At 42.6% G+C, this 22,879-nt stretch overlaps 1 long non-coding RNA gene across 3 annotated transcripts in view; it reads right to left on the reverse strand.

The window, feature by feature from the left end:
- LOC138432825 (uncharacterized) overlaps positions 1-22,879 on the reverse strand; it is a 45,091-nt gene that overhangs the window by 6,259 nt on the left and 15,953 nt on the right. For all 3 annotated transcript variants that reach the window (XR_011254002.1, XR_011254003.1, XR_011254001.1), the window contains exon 3: positions 20,164-20,239. This is a non-coding gene — a long non-coding RNA (uncharacterized lncRNA). The remainder of the gene's footprint in view (positions 1-20,163; positions 20,240-22,879) is intronic.

Raw genomic sequence — 22,879 nt, forward strand, 5'->3', positions numbered from 1 at the left:
GGTGACTAGTGTAAACCAGGTTGGTTCTCAGCTTTCTCCTTTACCCACTGAGGACGCAACTTTCTCGGGTTTGCCTTTTAGCTCCCATGCTTAGTCCTATAACCTCCTCTCCTGATTTCCTCATCCATGAATATCTATGCCTTTAAAACAATGCCTTGCACTTCCCGGCCACTCAGTGGTTAAGACTCCATGCTTCTGCTGTAGGGGGCGCAGGTTCAATCACTTAGGAAACTAACATCCCACGTGCCACATGGCATGGCCACAAAAATAAATGAATTAAAAGGGGATTTATTTCATTCTATGATGTCTCAGAAAGGAGTAAAAGGAGATACGTGTTTTCAATCTGACATTTGTGTCCAGGAACCCATAGTGTTTATCTGCTTATTTGTTTACTGTCTGTTTGCTCTCACTGGAACACGCCCTCCGTGATGGCAAAGACTGGAATGCTTTGGTCACCCCTCTATCTTCGGACACTCCCAGAAGAGTGTCTGGTGCATACTAATTAAGTGTTGACCAATAAATGAATAAATGTAAGAAGGAAGGAATATTCGTCTGGCTCTATTTCTATTTTGTGGGCTTTTACGCCATTTCCCAAGTTTATTCTAACTTTCCTTCTCTTCAGCTATGTCCCTTTTTCCCAAGACTTCCCACATCACTGCTTACCAAACTTTATTCTTCCCCTGCAATTTTTTCTCTTTACTGACTCACTCCCAACTTTCCTTTCTACTACCTGGCATTGACTTCAGTCTCAATCTCCATGCAAATGAAAAAAGTGAAAGTGTTAGCATTCAGTTGTGTCCGACTCTTTGTGACCCCATGAACTGTAGCCTGCCAGGCTCCTCTGTCCATGGAATTCTCCAGGCAAGAGTACTGGAGTGGGTAGCCATTCCCTTTCTCTAGGGGATCTTCCCAACCCAGTGATCAAACCCAGGTCTCCTGCATTGCAGGCAGATTGTTTACCTTCTGAACCACCATGAAGGAGATCGAATTTTCACTCAGTAAAACACACCCATTACATTTGTAGGAGCTGGGAAAACACAAAGAGAGAATATTTGGTTCCTGCCTTCTCTGGAAAAACATAATTTAACTAACTCTGTTTTAAAATCAAGACTTCTATTAAGACACTAATTCAAGGTAGGTTTCAAAAAAAAGAAACATCAAATTACCAGAATGCAGGAGCAGGTGGGTTAATAAGCAAAGGCCTGGGGATGCAGAATCTGAGGGATTATGGGAAGGGACAGAGGACTAAGCTTCTAGACAAAGAAAGGCCAAATTAACACTCACAGTGCTCATAGCCACTCTTATCCTTCCAACCCCTCCTTTCCTGTATCTCTTGTTTAAAAAAAAAACAGGGCTAAATTGGAAAAGAAAAAAAAATGTTCATTTTTCTCTCATTAATAAGATGTTTCTTGAATTTCCTAGTATATTCTAGCCCTAGGTAAGCAATTCAGACATGGCATCTGCTCTTATAAAGTTAGAGCCTAGTGTGAGATTCAGATTGCTGCTGCTACTGCTGCTAAGTCACTTCAGTAGTGTCCAACCCTGTGTGACCCCATAGACAGCAACCCATCAGGCTCCCCTGTCCCCAGGATTCTCCAGGCAAGAACACTGGAGTGGGCCACCATTTCCTTCTCCAATGCATGAAAGTGAAAAGTGAAAGTGAAGTCGCTCAGTCGTGTCCGACTCTTAGCGACCCCATGGACTGCAGCCCACCAGGCTCCTCCATCCATGGGATTCTCCAGGCAAGAGTACTGGAGTGGGGTGCCATTGCCTTCTCTGGAGATTCAGATTATAAACAAGTAAAAAAACAAAGTATAGTACAAACAGTAGCAGGTGCTCTGAGGGAAGTACATAGTGTTCAGTGATAGAAGATAACAAAGGGGACTTCCTTAGATGGGGGTGGGCCATGAAGGCTCCTCTGAGAAAGTGTAACAGACTTCTTGTTGATGCTGCGGTATTCTGAAGTTAATTTCCTACTTTTCCCAGCAAAAGTACTCTGTATCATTTTTGAAATTTCAGCTCTCTCCCGTATGCAGCCATGCTATTAGCTCATGTGGGGCCCCACCCTCAGTTCCAAATAAAGGTCCTGACTGGCTTAAGCCAGTCTGTTCCTTTCCCTACCTTCATGTCCCTCCCAAGGTGATTGATTTAGACATGGGTTTATGACACAGTTTAGTCCAATGAGAGAAACTGAATCCTTGGACTTGAGCAGGAACCACGAGAAGAGACCCTCTCTATACTCCTGGAGATTGTGGTATGAGGATGTAAGTTTGGAATAGTGACAGCCGTTTTGTGATCATGAGGAAAGAGCATCTGTACGGTAAGTGAGAGAAACAGTCTTCAGTAACATAGGTTAAGCCTTTCTTGAAGCCAGAACTATTTCTGGACTTATTAGATATAGGAGTGGTGCTAGTGGTAAAGAACCCACCTGCCAATGCAGGAAACATAAGAGACGAGGGTTGGATCCCTGGGTCAGGAAGATCCCCTGGAGGAGAGCATGGCAACTCACTCCAGTATTCTTGCCCAGAGAATCCCAGGGACACAGGAACCTGGTGGGCTACAGTCCATAGCGTCACAAAGAATCAGACATGACTAAAACGACTTGGCACACACATGCACAAATTCTTCTTATTATAATATTTTAGGTAGTCTGAGTGGGATTTTCTCACTTGCAATTAAAACAATTGTTACTGCTAGAGAAATGATATTTAAGCTAAAAGCTGAGAAAGAACTAACCAAGAGAGAAGAGGGTGTAGGAGCATTCCAGGCACAGGAACCAGCCCTAAGAAAGCACTAGAGAAACAAAAATCTTTGTGTGTTCAGGGAATAAGTGGAGGCCAGTGTGGGAGCCACAGGATAAGAGAGTGAACTGGAGCCAGATTGGCGAGCAGGAAGTCATGGGAAGGAATCTGCATGCTTAGATTTTATTCTAAGGAAATAGGAAATCCCACTCTGATTCGTGTTTCATGATAATGTGGTTGCTGAGTACAGAATGGATTGCATGACTGGACAGGGGCATAAATGTGAGAGGAATATTAGAAAGAGCCTCTGTAATTGTCTGGGCAAGAGAAGGTGGTTTCTTAGGCTAAGGTAGTGGTGGTGGGGATGGAACATAACAAAAAACTAGATAGTTTTCTAGTAATTTCTTTAATTTACTTGTACATTTATATATTCAGCCACGGAAATGAAGAGTCTCTGTGTACCACTGTGTTAAAGTTCAAGACCTTAAGATGAAAATATACTTTTGCTATCCAAAAGAGACTTCTATCTAAAGGGAAACAACCAGGAAAATGATTATAACAATAGAAAAAGAACTGTGATGGAAGTACTACAAGATGTACTGAGGGCATTGGAAGAGAAACCACTAATTTGGCCTCGGAAATTCAGGCATGGATTCTTTGAAGAAATAGAGACATAGGTCTAAGGAGTTTGTCAGATCAGCAAGGAGGATATTCCGGGCTGAATGTGTCAGAAAGACATGGAAGCTTTAAAATAGTTTGGTGTTTTTGTTGCTCAGTCACTAAGTCATGTCCAAATCTCTGCGACCCCATGACCTGCAGCACGCCAGGCTTCCCTGTCTTTCGCTATCTCCCAGTGTTTGCTCAAACTCATAATCACTGAGGATGGTGACTGCAGCCATGCAATTAAAAGACGCTTGATCCTTGGGGAAAAAGCTACAGCAGAGACATCTCTTTGCCAACAAAGGTCTGTCTGGTCAAAGCTATGGTTTTTCCAGCAGTCATCTATGGATGTGAGAGTTGGATTATAAAGAAAGCTGAATGCCGAAGAACAGATGCTTTTGAACTGTGGTGTTGGAGAAGACTCTTGAGAGTCTATTGGACTGCAAGGAAATCAAACTAGTCAATACTAAAGGAAATCAATTCTGAATATTCATTGGAAGGACTGAAGCTGAAGCTTAGGTTCCAATACTTTGGCCACGTGATGCAAAGACCTAACTCACTGGAAAAGAGTTTGTAGTCAGGGGAAAAGAAGTCAGGTATTTCCAGAGTTCCAATTGCAAATTATCAAGACCATTCCCCCCCAAGAAAAAGAAATGCAAAAGGCCAAAATGGTTGTCTGAGGCCTTACAAATAGCTAAGAAAAGAAAAAAAGTGAAAAGCAAAGGAAAAAAGGAAAGATATACCCATTTGAATGCAGAATTCCAAAGAATAGCAAGGAGAGATAAGAAAGCCTTCCTCAGTGATCAATGTAAAGAAATAGAGGAAAACAATAGACGGGGAAAGACTAGAGATCTCTTTAAGAAAATTAGAGATACCAAGGGACAGAAATGGTACGGACCAAACAGAAGCAGAAGATATTAAAAAGAGGTGGCAACAAATACACAGAAAAACTATACAAAAAAGATCTTCATGACCCAGATAACCATGATGGTGTGATCACTCACCTAGAGCCAGACATCCTGGAATGTGAAGTCAAGTGGGCCTTAGGAAGCATGACTACCAACAAAGCCAGTGGAGGTGATGGAATTCCAGTGGAGTTATTCCAAATCCTAAAAGATGATGCAGTTAAGGTGCTGCACTCAATATGCCAGCAAATTTGGAAAACTCAGCAGTGGCCACAGGACTGGTAAAGGTCAGTTTTCATTCCAATCCCAAACAAAGGCAATGCCAAAGGATGTTCAAACTACCTCACAAGTGCACTCATCTCACATGCTAGCAAAGGAATGCTCAAAATTCTCCAAGCCAGGCTTCAACATTATGTGAACCATAAATGTCCAGATGTTCAAGCTGGATTTAGAAAAGGCAAAGGAACCAGAGATCAAATTGCCAGTATCTGTTGGCTCGTAGAAAAACAAGAGAGTTCCCAAAAAACATTTACTTCTGCTTTATTGACTACATCAAAGCCTTTGACTGTGTGGATCACCACAAACTGTGGAAAATTCTTAGACAGACAGAAATACCAGACCGCCTTACCTGACTCCTGAGAAATATGCATCCAGGTCAAGAAACAACAGTTAGAACTAGAAATGGAACAACAGACTGGTTCTAAATAGGGAAAGGAATATGTCAAGACTGTATATTGTCACCCTGTTTATTTAACTTATATGCAGAGTATATCATGCAAAATGCCAAGCTGGGTGAAGCACAAGCTGTAATCAAGATTGCCGGGAGAAATATCAATAACCTTAGGTATGCAGAAGACATCACGTTTATGGCAGAAAATGCAAAGGAACTAAAGAGCCTCTTGATGAAAGTGAAAGGGAGAGTGGAAAAAGCTGGCTGAAAACTCAGCATTCAGAAAATGAAGATCATGGCATCCGGTCCCATCACTTCATGGCAAATAGGTGAGGAAATAATGGAAATAGTGACAGATTTTATTTTTCTGGGCTTCAAAATCACTGCAGATGTTTACTGCAGCCATGAAATTTAAAAACACTTGATCTTTAGAAGAAAAGCTATGACCAAGCTAGACACCATATTAAAAAGCAGAGACATTACTTTGCCAACAAAATTCCATCTAAACGCTATGGTTTTTCCAGTAGTCATGTATGAATGTGAGAGCTGGACCATAAAGAAAGCTGAGTGCTGAAGAATTGATGCTTTTGAACCGTGGTGTTGGAGAAGAGTCCAATTCTTGAGAGTCCTTTGGACTACAAGGAGGTCAAACCAGTCAATCATAAATGAAATCAGTCCTGAATATTCATTGGAAGGACTGATGCTGAAGCTGAAACTCCAATTCTTTGGCCACTTGATGCAAAGAACTGACTCACTGGAAAAGACCCTGATGCTGGGAAAGATTGAAGGCAGGTGGAGAAGGATACAACAGAGGATGAGATGTTTGGATGGCATCACCGACTCAACAGACATCAGTCTGAGCAAGCTTCACGAGTTGGTGATGGACAGAGAAGCCTGGCGTGCTGCAGTCCATGGGGTCATGTTGCAAGAGTCAGACATGACTGAACAACTGAACTGAACTGAACTGAATTGCAGAGATGGACCATGATAGAAACAGTAGTGATCACTAAACATTCCCCACATTTCCCAGGCCCTTTGCAGCTAAGTGACAAACTTGGGCAAATGGACTTTCAAGATGAATCTCAGAAGAGTTCGTGGCCACTTTCCAGGTCTCTCTTTCTCCTCCATGACAACCACGGAGGAAATGTGGTGAAATGGAAATGTCACATGTCAAAGTAGCTTGGATCTCTGAGTTACTGCATGGAGAATAGTTCCTCTAGAGAATCATCCAAACTTGCAACAGACCTTATATAAATAAGAAATAAATCTTTGTTGTGTTAAGCCACTGAGAATTTGAAGTTGTTTGCTAATGTCATAACTTAGCACGACTAATATATAGAGTAATGGGGATAAGATGACAGAAGGGCAGGGGCCAGACCACAGAGAGACTTGTCTGCCAAGTGCCTCAAGCAAAGATTGCACTTTATCTTGCAGGGATTTAAGAATCACCAAAGAATAGAGATGAATATGAGACCATTCTGGCAGCAGTGGGATGGATGAATGGATGAATACTTGGGTTTGGGCCTTGAAGGGGAGAAGTAATTCTTAAGGGCAGAGAAATTATAAAAGAGGTGTTGAAATAGTACAGGAGAAAGATGGTGACAGCGTGAACTAAGGCAATGGTACAGTACAGAAAGGAGTGTGTAATTTTGGTGGATATTTTAAGAGGGAAAATGTAGAGACTGAATTAGTGACTATTCATTGGGCACAGAGTTAGAGGAAACAAAAGAGGGAAGCTTTGACTCCATTAAGCCTCTGCTTCCTTAGCCCTGATAACAAGCCACCTTAATCACCATGAGTCCAACCACTGTTCAGTTCAGTCGCTCAGTCCTGTCCAACTCTTTACAACCCCCTGGACTGCAGCATGCCAGGCTTCCCTGTCCATCACCAACTCCCGGAGCTTACTCAAACTCATGTCTTTTGAGTCGGTGATGCCATCCAACCATCTCATCCTCTGTCCAAGACAGGACCAGAAAGAAGAGCTTAAGGAGAAGCTCTCCTTAAGTGGTTCCAAGGCAAATGAAAACACTTGGCCTTGAGGCAGAGGAGCCAGGGGACTAGGTCTGGCCCCTTTGACTGGTTGATTCATTGTATTTCTCTAGACTTCAGTTTTCTGGAGTCATCAGACTTAAATATTTCCAATGTCTCTTTCCATTTTAATGCCATAACTCTCAAAAAGGAAACAGAGGAGCAAAGGAAAGGATTGAAGAGGAAGAAGGCAAGTGAAGAGTTCAGCTACGACTAACAAGGAAAGAAAGGAAGAAAAGAGAGAAAAAAAACAGGTGTGGTTGGTCAAAAAGGGATTCTCAGAGCCTGGGTTACCCCAGCAATCCATCTGTTCATCTCCGCCAATATTCAGTTGCATGGTATGGATTTTGTCTCAGCTAACATGTCATTGTTTTTGCTTACTGAATTTGTATTTTTAGTTGCAACTATTATGATTATCCATTCAGTTCAGTTCAGTTCAGTAGCTCAGTCGTGTCCAACTCTTTGCGACCCCATGAATCGCAGCACGCCAGGCTTCCCTGTCCATCACCAACTCCCAGAGTTCACTCAGAGTCGCGTCCATCAGGTCAGTGATGCCATCCAGCCATCTCATCCTCGGTCGTCCCCTTCTCCTCCTGCCCCCAATCCCTCCCAGCATCAAAGTTTTCTCCAATGAGTCAACTCTTCATTGACCCAAAAAAATGGATCAATGGCTCAAAAGTGATGGTGATGAAAATTGTCATGCAAATACCGTGACTCAGGATAACACCTTAAATATAAAAAACAGATTTAAGGACAAATGAAGGGAGGTGATGCAGTACATGCTAGCAGAAGTGAAAATATGATTGTGATGATCCAGTTAAGAGAAATCTAAGTCTGTAAGTCAAGAATAGGAAGTTTGACCAGAAAAAAATACCTGAAAATCGAATTGTATTCGACTGGTGATACATGTTCCTCTAGACCTCCACAGTGGCCTCTTTTATAAAAAATGTTTTCCAGTAACAGTAGGAAGCCATGAAAGCTTCAGTGCTATTTTCCAACAAAGTACAATGACTTCTCTGATAGAACAATAAGGTTTTTCCAGAACAAGTGCAAACACTGTAAGTGTTTCCCAATACACACCTGATGAATTGTATTGCTCAAAGTGATGGGGTAGCCAAAACTACCAGAGGCATCATAAAGGATACACTCCTTATAGAAAAGGAGGTGTATGCTGCACTACTGCCAAAAGTTTGTTAAAACCAGCTACAAAGGGCATGATAAATATTACACTTAGAAAGAAAGCAGAACTGTCAGGAAATTTTCTTTATCAAAGAACATCAGTAAATGTTGCAAAAGATCAACCAAACATAATGTGTGAGAAAAAAATATCATCTCTGAGCAGACATTTCACTTTATATATGGACAAAACTCAGTTCTGGTGTGGGGCACGTGTATGCAAACAGACATGCTTTATGACTTCCTCCCCGCAAAACCTTTTCTTAAAAAACAGCTTTATTGAGATACGATTCATATTCCATACAGTTCACCCACTTATAGTATACAAAGTCATTGGTTTTGATATATTACATTATGAGTCTTTTAAAAATCGTGATAAAAAATATATATAATATAAAACTTGCCGTTTTAACCATTTTAGGCATATAATGCAGGGGCACTGGATGCCTTTACAATGTTGTACAACATCACCACTATCTACAGGACTCTTTTTCTACTGAGATACAATCAACTTGCTGACTGTCTTTCTGCTAGAATCCACAAGCTAATTTTCAGAAGATATATAAATCTCACTGCAGACAGTACTGCCTTGTTACAGAAACCTAAGGGCTGATACTGTAACTCTCCTACTGCCATAAACTCCACGAGGAAGCTTTTCCCACATTGATACCACCAGTACCATGGGCCTTACCTGGTCATACAGCCCAAGCCTCTAATGGCCGCAGAATTCTTTTTCTGCTCCAGGCACCAGTCAGAGCTGACAGCCTTGACTATAGTTCACTGTATGATGCAGTTCACTATATGAACTAGAGCAGTACCCCCCAGGTTTGGAATAAGCAGTCTCCAGAACCAGAAGAAGCCTACCAAGAGTCGTGCATTAGTTTCCTTCTTGGTGCCTGGAGGCTCATGATGTAATCAGTTGTCCTTTACTTTTGAGGGGATATCCTGACCCACCCTAGAGAAGTAGAAGCCTCTAAATATGTTACTGATGTGGTGGGTCTCTGAATCTTTGTAGTGTTTATCTCCCACCTTGGAAGTGTATATGCTTTACCAAGGTGAGTTTTCCTGATCTGATTAGCATATGTGATATTCCATGCGATGTCCAGACAAAGTAGACTATTTTATGACAGAAGACAGGAGAATTAACTGAGACAAAACCACGAATGAATGTTCTTGTCCTTTCCAAGTCAAGGCAAGTTATTTCTGATCCTCTTTCTTAATGGAGTTGAAAAAAGAAAGACTTAGCCAGAGCAATGACCACGTATCATATACCCGAGGCCATGCTAATCTGTTTGATAAAGAAATTGCATTCGGGACTACTAATTGGTTAAGTTTACAGTGGTCCACTGCCATTTTTCAGGATCCATCTGTGGCGTTCAGGCGCCAGACTGGTGTAGTATATGTGATATGATGGGGACTTCCACCTGGAGTCTTTAAGTGTGGTAGTAATATCTGCTCTTACCCCCCAGGATGTAGTATTTTTAATTTTCTGCCTTGTTGGTGGGCAGGGTGAAGAGAGGTCATTTCAGGACCTGCCATTTGATCTTACCACAACCACATCTCTCACCAACAAACCAAGAATCCAGTGTGGGGATTGTGCCAGTGACCAAGTATACCCGTTCCAGTTACATATTCAGGGACTGGGAAATGATCACCTAGTGTGTCCACAGATCTAAGGAAGTCACCGTGAGCCGGACAGGGACCAGGACCCCATCTATCACCTACCTCTCATACTCCCCAGGTAACAGGGGCAACTCTGACTCTGTGTTCAACAGTCCTTGAAAATGTTTGGATATTTCCCTTTCCCAGTGTAAAGCTACCAGAGCAAGTGACCATGGGCCGCTCTGAGGCAGGACTGGGACAAATCATTGCTGATACATGGAGAGGGGGTCTGAACTCTCCCTCCACTAGACGTGCGTATGCCTGGTTTAAAAACTGACTCACATTCGAAACTGGGCAAGGGATCATGAATTTTTATTGGAACAATGACTCTCAGCCTCCTGACCATCCACCCATGATTTCTTTAAAGCAGTACAGTTGTGAGCTGCCCATCTATTTTGCCCCTAAGAAAACCGAGCATGGTTAACTATCTTTAGAGCAATCTGTAGGTGAGGCCCCCTTAGATGCCATTCAATCTTGATGCTCATTGTAATTGTCCTCACCTGGCTGCTAACAGTAACACAGTGCCAATGGGCTCTAATGTTTGGGGTTCCTTTGACCCTTGTACCATCTGTGAAGCCAGTTCTGTAACAGCATCTCCTCTGTCAGGCCTAGAATACAGAACACAAGTGCCACTGAGCTTCTAAGCAACACTGGTGCCCTCTCTACAACACATTCCTTATCGCTTTGGTCAATGGTGTGTCCTCTTGGCTCCTCCAAAGAACAGAAGCATCTTGTGGCGTTTTTACCCTTAGGCAGTATATCTACTATCATGTGCCCACTTCTCAGCCTTTTCTTCTTCTGCCATCTGGAATTTCTGTAATTTCTGCTTCAGTTAGTGTAGATCACGACTTTCCTCATGCGTCTAAGAGCCATTCTAGAAGCATATTTGTACCATTTCCTAGGCATCTTTACCCAGGTATTAAATTCTATATCTCAGAAGAGTGCTCTCATATCAATAAACTCTCATTTATCGAATGTATGTTCTGCCCCCTCCCCAGCACTGGACCCTCAGAATCCAATTCTCTCCTGCGTTCCGCTGGTTACAAGTTGCCTAGGTCCTGCAACTCCCTCCCTGGGCAGGCATCTCATGTCCTCGGCTGGGTTACGTTGTGACTGAGCCCTAGACATTGTCTTAATGGACAGAAAAAAAGAGGAAGAAAGAAACGCATGTTGTCTTACAGGGGAGATCTCTGCATCCTCTTCAGGCAAGTGGGAAGCATCAGTGCTTGCAAGGAGACATGCCACCTGTGCAGATTCAGAGGGTCTGAATCCCAGAGCCAAGATATTTGGATGCAGGAACGCAGATGCCCCCCAGCCCCTATCCTATTCTGTCCCAACCAAGGCCTTAACCTTGTAACCTTGGGAAGTTTAGCTTTCTGTTTGTTTGTTGTCACTCAGTAGCAAAGTCGTGTCGGACTCTTTGCAGCCCCATGCACTGCAGCACACCAGCCTTCCCTGTCCTGCACTGTCTCATGGAGTTTGCTCAAACTCCTGTCCATCGAGTCAGTGATGTCACCCAACCATCTTATCCTCTGTCATCCCCTTCTCCTCTTGCCCTCAATCTTTCCTACCATCAGGGTCTTATCCAATGAGTCAGCTCTTCACATCAGGTGGCCAAAGTATTGGAGCTTCAGCTTCAGCATCAGTCCTTCCAGTGAATATTCAGGGTGATTTCCTTTAGGATGGACTGGTTTGTCCTCCTTGCTAACCAAGGGACTCTCAAGAGACTCTCATTTAGAGCTCAGCTACCCTTACAATTAAATCCCAGGCCTGAACCTCAGCTTTCTCTCCTGCTGAAGATGATGCAGGCCTTTCATATGCTACCAAGGAGGCCCTCTGGATTCACATTTATATTTTTAACTACCAGTTAATCACTCTCAGACTTAAGTTCTTTTTCCCAAATGGAGTTACTTATAGCCACCAAACTTCACTGTCCTTAAAGTCACCATTTCCCACATATTGCTCTAAAGCCTAATACACTGCACAAGCTATCACACTGTCTGTCTCCCACCCACGAATCATTGCAGTTAACCATGGTAAGAGTTGCCACACTGAGCCAGGGCCTATCTATGCTCCCCCTACCACCAGTGATGAGGTCCTCATTGCCATCAGGCAGCATGTGCTCTAGACTCAAACTCCCATCCCAGTGACTGCTTCCTCCTACCTCTTCTGGCATCAGCTATCACAGGTTGGATTCTCCAGGAAACAGATTTGAGAGAGATGTTAACATGCAGGACATTTATTAGGACTTACTCTTAGAATCAACACTAATGAAAAATAGAGAAAGAAAGCAGGATGAAGGAGGGAGAATTTGAGCTGTAACCCAGTCCTATGCCAACCCCATGGAGAGTTCTGAGGCTGGGACAACCTTTCAAAGTAGTCTCAAGCTGAAAGTGAGGTGTCGGGGCCTATCTCCTCATTGATCTGTCAGCTCCTGGAAGGAGACAAGACCTCGGATTGGGCCTTTTACTTTGGCAGAAGCATCCTCAAAGAGGGCACCCTCCCAGCCATAGTCCCAGGAAGTGGGAGGAGTGGAGGATGGGGAACAAGTCTGTCTTTCCTGGAGGGGGACCTGGGCGGTAGACATTATAGAGCCCACAACAAAGGAAATGGTGAAAACTGGAAACATGATGAAATTGTGGTCACTGATAGATAATAACACTGACAGATAGACTGATAGACACTGATAGTCACTGATAGGTAATGTTGATTATTCATGGGGAAGATTTTGAAATGAGAGATGCGATAAAAGTAATTTTTCATGGATGGACCTTGAGGACATTATGCTAAGTGAAATAAGTCAGAGAGAGAGAGAGAGAGACAAATACTATATGATTTCTCTTATAGGTGGAATCTAAAATATATATATATATATTTTAATATCAAGCCTAGCTTATAGATAGAGTAGAGAGGACAGATTGATTGTTGCCAGAGGTAGAGGGTAGAGAAGGTGGCGGGGGTCGGGGGGGGGGGGGGGCAGGGATAATTTAAATAAATTAAAAGTAAAACAAATAAAATTGTTGTTTTATAAAAGTAAAATAAATATCTAAAAATGAGCAGTAATTTCTTCATGACCATTTCTATGATTTCAAGTGACTTGCTACAGAACATATCTCATTGATATAGTCCCTACTTTAGACAGCCTGACCCTGCATGGTCATGTCAAGGATAAGGCATCCAGATATTTTTAAGACTGAACCATAGCATAAAGAGTTCAAAATGAAAAAAAAAAAAAAGCTGATTTGTTGCCAGCATTTAATGGCTTTCCTCACTCATTGGAAAACAAAACCCATTATGCATTATTTTATATGTTTAAAAACACACCTATATATAGCAATAACACATAAATAGTTCTCAGAGCCAAATGAAACCCAAGAATAGACTAGGGATCTGTTCGCTGTTATCTCCTGATTTGCAACCTCCAACTGTCTCACATTTGAGTGTGGTAAGCTCATGCACTGAGCATCTGACAAACATCAGATGCAGTGTTCAGAGAGAGCCTGCCTCATAATTACTGGGTGTGTGTATGACTGAAATGTCCAGAGGTAAATACATGTGCCTTTCTCCAAACTTTCATAATTGTAAGACAGGGTTTTCCTGTTTAATAAAATAGGAAACAAAATTAAAATATAAGAAAAGATGAAAAAAGCAGAGTAAGTAAAGAAAGTGACTTGGTGCAGCTCAGAGTAATGATTCAAGAGGTTGATACAAACAAACTGTAGATGTCTTAAGGGGCGATTGCCAGCAACATCATCCGTCTCAACCCAATGAGACAATTATCATTTGATTTTTAGCATATTGTTTAATTTTTTATTTTATAATGAAGACAATTTGTAGTCTATTTATTGTAATTTACCTGTATTGGCAGGTAGGGGTCTGACAGTTCCTTAAATGCAAGCATGAGCATGTGCACGCATGTGCACCCACAAACACACAAACAGCCTTCAACTACAGCAGATACGCGTTCACCTCTATTTAATAAAAGGCTACCCCATAGGACATGCATTTTCAATTGAAAAGACACAGATCCTAGAGTTAAAATCAAGTCTGAAACCACAACACTAAGTTATCTGAACCCCTGGGGGGGTGCTGTAAGTTTATCTAATTATTCTGTTCATTTTTATTATATTATCCTGTTTTATTATCTTCATAACTCCTCATTATGTATCTATTTGTTTGTAGCATGTTGTCTTGACTAAAATTTAAGTTCACTGAGTGCAAGGACTTTGTCTTTTCACCCCTTGCATCCTTATTACCTAGAATGATGCCAAGCACATTATACAGACTTACTAAATATTTGCTGAGTAAGTGAATGAATGAAGCTCTCACTTATTTATCCATTCATTCATCCATCCATCTATTTATCCATCATGTACCTATGCATCCATCATAAGAGAAAGCCATGCATACTAGTGAGTTTGTTTTGTTATCCATTTGAAAGTTTAAGTAAGGTTTATAGATATATAGATGATATAGATACAGATATAGATATACAAATGTTTATATTTTGTGAAACAGTATTCTGGAGAAAAAGTCCTAAGGTTAAAATCCACAAACCCAACAAACTGGTGATTGAAAGTCATCTTCCACCATTATGTCCTTGGTTATTCCAGATGGTAATGACAGGGTGACAGCCAGCAAAGAACAGGACCTGGAGCAGGCACTGCTGAGAACTTGTTTCATCCATCCTATTATGCTTTGTACTGACTCCATATTTCAGTAACCTCCTCCCAAATACCTTATGAAACCAAGCTAAATCGCCCCTTTGTACAAGACAGTATATATCTGATGCCCAATAATAACCTCTTTGTTCTTCCCTTCCCCTGCCCAGTACAATTCCATTTATTATCTAACCTTACTTAGGCATTTTCAGCAATCTTTTCATGTTCCTCCACACACATTTTCTAAAAAGCCAGCTGTGCAATTTAGACCATCCCTGGAGATTATTGACCAGTTGGGTTTGCATTTATGAGCACATAACTGAAGCTGACATGGCCTTTACCAGAATTAATAGCTCTTGGAGCAATTTGCTTTCACAGCATTTTACAAACAGCTTCATAATACATCTAAGGGCAAGGCAGGTTTTAATTAGTGTCACTAATAGCTAAGTATTCAGAGGTGAAACAATTAAGCAGCCAGACCGATACGAGCCAGAGGTGAAAGGTGAACTTGGAATCTGTGCAGGTTCAAGGTGATAGAAGTTTCCACCTGTCATTGGAGTGGTACTGGCGAGCTGTTCTCTACTGACATGAGTCTTCTGTTAGCGCTGACCAGGAATTACAGCTGACAGACTCAGTTTGTATGTGTGCAATATCATTTTGAAATATCCGGTGCTTCCTTCTACCCACTCTCTCTCTCTCTTTAGTTTCTCCTCTTGTTTAATTTTGGTTACTCTATTTTACAAGCAAAGCAGCTGTCTGCATGGGGACAAGGTGCACCATTCAGATTTGTGGTTTACAGTTCACTAAATGTAAGCCTGCCTAATCCTTTCATATCATTGGATTACTCTCCCCAAGCAAATTTTCCCAGCTTTCATCATGAGAAATGGGCTCCCTGCCAAGAAACCACTCATCCCAGCTCAGGTCCACCTGGCTTTTCCCGATTGTCAACTCCTCCATCTTAAGCCATTAAAAGGGCTTTCAGATTGAATATTTGCACAACCATTTCTGAAAGCCAAACACAAAATCTTTGTCACAGAGTCACTAACTTCTATGCAGAATTGTGGTCCAAATTATTATCAGGCAAAGAAAGAAAACCTTTGATCACTGGCTCAGTTTTCTCTTAATAACATCTAATTAGATACAAATACATTTATTTAAAGTTTAAATAATAACCCAGATCAGATCAGAGGATTTAGAGAAGAAAATGTGACTTCTTAGTATTAGGTGGCTGCGTTTGGAAGATAGGTTAAGGTTAAGAAAGTCATCCTAAAATTCCTAAGTGCTCCATAAATGCTCCATCAATTAAACTTTCAGTGGATTTTTAGAAAATATTCATGGTTATTTGCTACCTAATTCCCTCCACAGGTCCGAAGAAGAGACCTTCTTGGATTTCAAAGGGAAAGGATTCTTTGTGCAAAACAGAACAAGGGGTTTGATTCACACACACTCCTCTGTCAATCACATCTGAAATTTTGAGCATGTGTAAACTCTCTCAGGGAGACAGCACAATAGCACCTTGCCATTCAATCGCTGATTCTGATCCCTCCTAGGCTAAACTTTAACAACTGTAAGCAAGCAACTGGGGTGAGGGGGAGAGTTGATAGAGCCCCTTTCCAACTCAGGTATTCAGCTGGATTTTAAGACCTAAAAGGCACCTTTCATTTCACAGGCAAACACTCAGACATCTACCTTGAACACAAATCTGGTTAAACTGTTATGAAAAAGTTTCTCTGTACCTGTACAGTCTCTACTTTTTACACAAAACTTTCAGGAGTCTGAGTGTATTTAGCATTCGAGACACTGAATGTACACTCAAGAGCAATACGCTGGGTGGGCTTCCATTACGCTATTTTATTGATTTCCTTGAGCCCAAGCACTCAAAAGTGGAAAGACAGAAAAATGCATTTTCAGTGTCTCAGGGTCTCCCTTCCACACTCTCTGTCCTTTTCATTGCTTTCCAGAGCTGCCACAGCCTAAGGAGGTTGGGGAGCAGTAAAGGGAGGTGGACAGTTTATCCAAACATGGTAATAAAGCTAGGCAGAGCACTAGCCTTTCACGAGTTCCTTCTTCCAACCTTCCAGATAACGGGGCAGGAAGGTCTAAAGTCTTGCAACCCACTCACCAAAGATGGCACCTCTGATTTTCTGTTTTTGCCTTTTGTTTTCATTTTTGGCTGCATTGGGTCTTCTTTGAAGCATTCAGGCTCATCTTGGTTGTGGTGCGCAGGCTTTCTCTAGTTGCAACACTTGGGCTTAGTTGCCCCATGGCCTGTGGTATCCCCAACCAGGGATCGGAGTCATGTCCTCTGCATTGGAAGGCAGATTCTTAACCTCTGGACCACCAGGGAAGTCTCAGCACCTCTGGTTTAAATAAAATAGCCCATATGTGTGGTAAAGAATACCCCTGCCAAGGAAGAAGACGGATGAGTTCGATCCCTGGGTCGGGAAGATCCCAGGAGAAGGGAATGGCGACCCACTGCAGTATTTTTGTCTGGGAAATCCCATGGGCAGAGGAGCCTGGTGGGCTAAAGTCCATGGGCTTGCCAAGAACTGGACACGACTGAGCCACTAAACAACAATGAACACAGAACTTTAAAGAGAAGAACTAGAAGATACCTTGCTAACTGGTTGGTTGACAGTACATTTAATTTTCAAGTAAGTTCCTTTCAAGGTAAGGGACCATGTTTTCTATGAAGAGTAGAAGGTGACATCTCACAAACGGTCAACGCTGATAAGAAACTCTACGGGAACTCAGCTCCCATTACTAGAAGTCTGCGTGCTGTGATACGCACTCACGCTCCCAAGTTTCACTTTGCATTTCTCGTTCATCAAGCTATCAGATTCAAGGCTGAAAGTCAAAGTGAAACCCTCACAAAAAAAACCACACTGATTTTTACCTGCTTTAATCTCAATGTTTTGAGAAACTAACATGAAATCAGTCCAGTTCACTCCACACTTACTTTTGGGGGCATATAAAATATCTCCAGTGAAGCGTCAGAATATTTGACTTGTTTCAAAAATGTTCACCAACGAGAGGGGTTTTTATTAAATCCAGAACTTTCACAATGATTTTTTAAAGTTTTTAAAGACCCCTGCTGAGTGTCTCAATTAAGTCAAGTATTCAAAATTGAAAGAGGAAAAACAAGGCACTTATAAATTTCAACCAGTGAAAAGTGCTTTGTGAAAACCTGAATTCCCCAAAATAAATGACAAAAGTAACTGTGTAACTTTCTCCATTAATATGCATATAATAACACTGCCAAACCAAAGAGAGAGAAAGAAAGGGTTTAAAAGGGTGAGAGCAGAAGGGAAGGAAAGAGGAAGAAAGTTGGAGGGGGAAAAAAAAACCCAAAGATGAATTTCTTTTTCACCCATTTCTGGAAAAGGTAGAGTTTTCACCTATGATTACTAGAAGAGGTCTGGTCTGAAATGCTTGAGTCAGACCAAGAGTCGAATTGGTCTGTCCAGTTTACCTGGGGCCATCTTCATCGTATGTGGATAGCATCTCGGGCACTTTTCTGCCTGCGTCTCTGAAAGCGTATCACAGGGGCCAGCCCAGTTTCTGTAAGGCCTCACGGAAGCCAACAGTCAAAGGGAAGAAACAGAAAGGAAGCCGAGAGTCTAACTGCTGGGAATGTGCAAACAGCAGAGCCAGAGTGGCCGAGTCAAGGACCAGTCGAGGTCACAGAGCTGGAGTTGGTCAGATGGGAACAGGTCGGCAGCACGGAGAAGGGAGGCATTGGAGGCAGTTCTAGAAGACTGACTAATGGGAACATTTGGAGGCTTAATTATCCTCTTAGAAAAAAAAAAAGAGAGAGAGAGAGAACCCTAGGTCTCTGTCTTTACTGAGTCTTTACTGTCTTTACTGATAAAATTCAAAGGGTCCCAAGTGGGAATTCCTCAGAGGTTATGATGAGAAGAGGGCTTCCCCAGTGGCTCAGCAATAAAGAATCTGCCTGCAATGCAGGAGCCTCAGAAGACTGGGGTTCAGTCCATGGGTTGGGAAGATCCGCTGAAAGAGGGTATGGCAACCCACTCTAGTATTCTTGCCTGGAGAATCCCATGAACAGAGGAGCCTGGCGGGCTATAGTCCGTGGGACCACAAAGAGTCGGACATGACTGAAGCAACTCAGCATGCATGCACAAGGATGAGAAGAGACAGAGCTCACTCGCCCTACTGCACTGCATGCCCAGTTACTCTGCGCACCCCAGATGGTGGTGACATCCTTATGGGCAGTGGCTCCTATCTCTGGGTTCTTAGAGCCTAATCCAGTGCCTACTGTTTGCTAGACATTCAGTGGAAGTGCTCAACTCAGTGACTACGTGGACAAATTCATTATAAGAAACTACTTGATACTTTCAATCTTAACTGTCTTAGGATGCTTTAAGATATTTGTCCCCAAGGTCAATTAAATGTCATCAGTCTCTAGAAAACCCTGTAACTGCTACACTCACGCTCAGTTTGCCTTCTCTAGAATGACAGAGGCTGCTCCTTTTCTGGAAACCCACAAGGAAGTACCTTACAGGCAGCCCATCTTCCCGCCTTTTTGCCTGTAAACAAAGTCTCTCTTTGCCTCAAAAATATAGTATGTGTGTTTCCAAGCTGCAAATAAACCGTTGAAAATTAAACCACAGAGCAGCACTTTAATGAGAACATGATTACCTAACACCCCAGTGTGGTTTCAGATGGCCTTGTGCCAACCTTCCAAAACGCTACCAGAAGTTCAAAGTAAAGAGAAAAAAAAAAAAAAAACGTGATTAGCATCCCCTTAGTGAAGGTAGGTCTCTTGGATGGCTTCCAGAAAGATTTCTCTAGAAGGACATATGTTATTGGTGTCTGCAGTTAACAAAACTTTTTCTTCCTGTTTTGAAAAGTTTGAGAGAGAGAGAAGGGGGGGCCAGCCCTTGAATTAGTACATGATGTCCTGAACTAGGTGTTTTTAGCACCAAAGCTCTGCTGGCAGCGTCAGTACCTAGTGCCGTCTATCTCATCAACTCACCTTCTGTGCACACTCTTGCTATTTCTGTAGCCTAGGTTACAAGACCGCAGATGTTGATGCTCCACTGGCCCCACAGAACAAAACCCATGCAAACATTGTTCCTCCCTGGTTGACAGCTCGTGCTGAGCATGTCCAGCACTAGGCACAGAGGAGAGGAGGGAGGCGCTGACCCCATGTTGGGGTCATTTCTCAGGGGCATCCTTTCCTGGGTGCTTCAGTGCTAAGGAAGTGCTTCCTTAGCACTGAAGCACCCAGGGTTGTGGTTTCATTTCCACATTGGGTTTCCTGAACTGTCTTTTGCAGTTGTCTTCGCACTGATTCAACGACAACAAGATTGCCCCGAGAGGCCACAGGCAAAATCAGATCACCAAGCTGGAAGACACCGGAGTGAAATCTCTTCATTCCACAGGTGAAGAAATCCAGGCCCATAGGAAATTTAGAGATGCAACCAAACTCACACAGATACTCAGCATCCTGATTTCCAAGCTGCAGGTGTTGCGCTAGACACACCACCTCTGATTCCTTTCCATTACATAGTAACTTAAACAACCACCTGCACACAACTTGGTGGGCACAGAGTAGGCATAATACACACTACTTTCCACCCTTGCCAAGCATTCAGCATTGTGCTAAACCCCAAAAAGGATAAGTGAAAACATACCATAGACTTCTTTTTTCAAAATTGTGATATAGTTCCCTTGGGCCTTCCCTGGTAGCTCAGCTGGTAAAGAATCCACCTGCAATGAAAGAGACCCCGGTTTGATTCCTGGGTCAGGAATAGCTGTTGGAGAAGGGATAGACTACCCACTCCAGTATTCTTGAGCTTCCCTGGTGGCTCAGCTGGTAAAGAATCTGCCTGCAATGCAGGAGACCTGGTTTTGATCCCTCCATTGGGAAGATCCCCTGGAGAAGGGAAAGGCTATCCACTCCAGTATTCTGGCCTGAAGAATTCCATGAACTGTAGAGTCCATGGGTCACAGAAGAGTCAGACATGACTGAACAACTTTCACTTTCACCGTAGTTGCTTTACAATGTTGTGTTAGTTTCTGCTGTACAACAATGTGAATGTATTATATGTATGCATATATCCCCTCCCTCTTGGACTTCCCTCTCATCATCCCCCCATCCCACTCCTCTAGGTCATCACAGAGCGCTGTACAGCAGGTATCGTATACATGTCAATCCCAATCTTCTCATTCATCCCACCCCACTCCCTGCCCCAAGTCCACACATCTATTTGCAATGCATTTCTATTCCTCTCCTACAAATAGGTTCATCTGTCCCATCTTTCATATCGTAGACTCTTGCCCTCAAGAAGTCATAAAATCTTGAAGGTAACAACATATACACATTAGGCATAGAAACAATACAGATGAATGCAAAGTAGGGTGGGAGTTGCCCAATAGCATTTCATACAATGAAAAGCGAAATGCTCTCTTCTTTACTCTCCTCACTTTGTTGACGTCATGGTTTTGTATTCATTTGCATATATTATTTTATTAACATTCTTTTCCATTATGGTTTATCACAGGATATTGAATATAGTTTCCTGTGCTATATATTAGGACCTTATTATTCATCCATTCTAAATGTGATTTTTGTCTTCATTTTGAGATTGCCTCTTTCAGGAAGCCTTCGTGGGTTTGGTTCAGGTTGGATTCTAAGTTTCTGTGCACTTGTCTAGGTCCCTGTGAGCACTTTAAGAACAAATTCCTGGTCAGCCTTGGGTATTCCCATGTCAAGTGCCTGGAACATAGATGGTGCTCAGTAAATGTCTGGGGAAGAAAGAAACTGAATGTCAATTGAAAACCTTTTAGTCATCAAATGGGATTGGAAATAGGCTCTAAAAATAGGAGGGATGTGAATCAATGCAGAAGGGGGTCAAGAAATGGATGGACAACACCTTCCCCATAGGGAAAACCACCCCAATCTATGCTGGTGAGAAGTCAGTGAGGACACGCTCAGGGATGGAGTAGTCATCCTGGATGAAAGGACCAGGAAGGTGCTGTTGGGTAAGTCAGATAAGGCCAGACTCTGGGTGGTCAGGGAGGCTAAATGCATGATGGTAACTGACCAGAAGGAAGACGTGTTGCTCTTTAAAAAGAAGAGAATTAGGGAAAACTCAAACTGGGAGGAAGCTGTGCACAGCAAACTACTTAGCTCAGTTTTAGAATCTGATTTTGAGAAGCATTTTTCCTACACTTGCAAAGAAAGCTTTTGGGCTTCCCTTTGGTAGCTGGTGTTTTCCTCCCTTCTCAATTTTGAAGCACTGAACACCTGAAAAGACAGGCTGAGTTTCACCTTAGGAAAATGCAAAATAGTCAGCTGCAGTGAGAAAAAACAATGAATTGCAATCTCAATCACAGATTTCTTTGAAACACTGCGCTAAAGGGAATTCTGAAATTCTGAAAGGACCACTGACTCACTCAGCTAGTGAGCCAGGGTGAACATTTAATGTGGTAACAGAAACTGAGGAAACCACTTCTCTGTGGGGAGTTGATGGTTCTGAGTCCTCTTATCTGGATGCCTTTAACAAACTGAGTATCATCTTTCACTTGGGGGCACCTGGTAGGCATTTACGAAAAGAAAGGAGTTCCGAGAAGAAGAACTATAATTATCAGCAGCGGAGAGGGCTCAGTTTCTGCTCTCTTCGTGGCTCATCCACAGAATGATCAAAATCAAAGAGCAAAATAGTTTGTCTGGGAAAAGTAGGTGTGAAGGAGGAACAAAGAGTCCTAAAACCGTGGGATTAGGGATATTAAATATGCCCCTCCCCGACATCCAAGGCTGAGGCCATATACTACGTAAAACCCCGTAGATGTTCTATGTCAACTCACGCCATTCTAGCAAGACATTAACGTGGATGAAATGCCAGGACAATGAGAGGCTGGAGGAGAGAGAAAGCATATTGCTATGGAAGCCTGGCTGTTAGGCAGTCCTGGACTGTTGCTGGTGATATCAACTCCAACCTAGAGCAGACTAAGTAGAAACATCTGACTCATCTCTAAGGAAGAGCCTTGAACAGGTTCATAATAGTTCTGCCTCTCCCCAGGGTAAGATCACCTGGAGGTTCTTGGTTTAGCGACCAAAACAGTCCTATGGTCTGAGATGTCATTGCACGGAAGGCAACCATGACCCCACATGGATGCAGATAGTTAACATGATTAGCCCTCACTAGGGAAGCCATCCCACTCTTGAGGTCCATCTGCAAGCAGATTTGAATTTCTAAGTGGCATTTCAACCCAAGTTCCATGTTCCTTGGGATCCATGTGACCAACCTCCCAGGTGGTACTAGTGGTAAAGAATCCGCCTACCAGTGCAGGAGACATAGAGACACAGGTTCAGTCCATGGGCCAGGAAGATCCCCTGGAGGAAGA

This window comes from Ovis canadensis, chromosome 2, assembly GCF_042477335.2.
Source record: "Ovis canadensis isolate MfBH-ARS-UI-01 breed Bighorn chromosome 2, ARS-UI_OviCan_v2, whole genome shotgun sequence".
Lineage (NCBI taxonomy): Eukaryota > Metazoa > Chordata > Mammalia > Artiodactyla > Bovidae > Ovis > Ovis canadensis.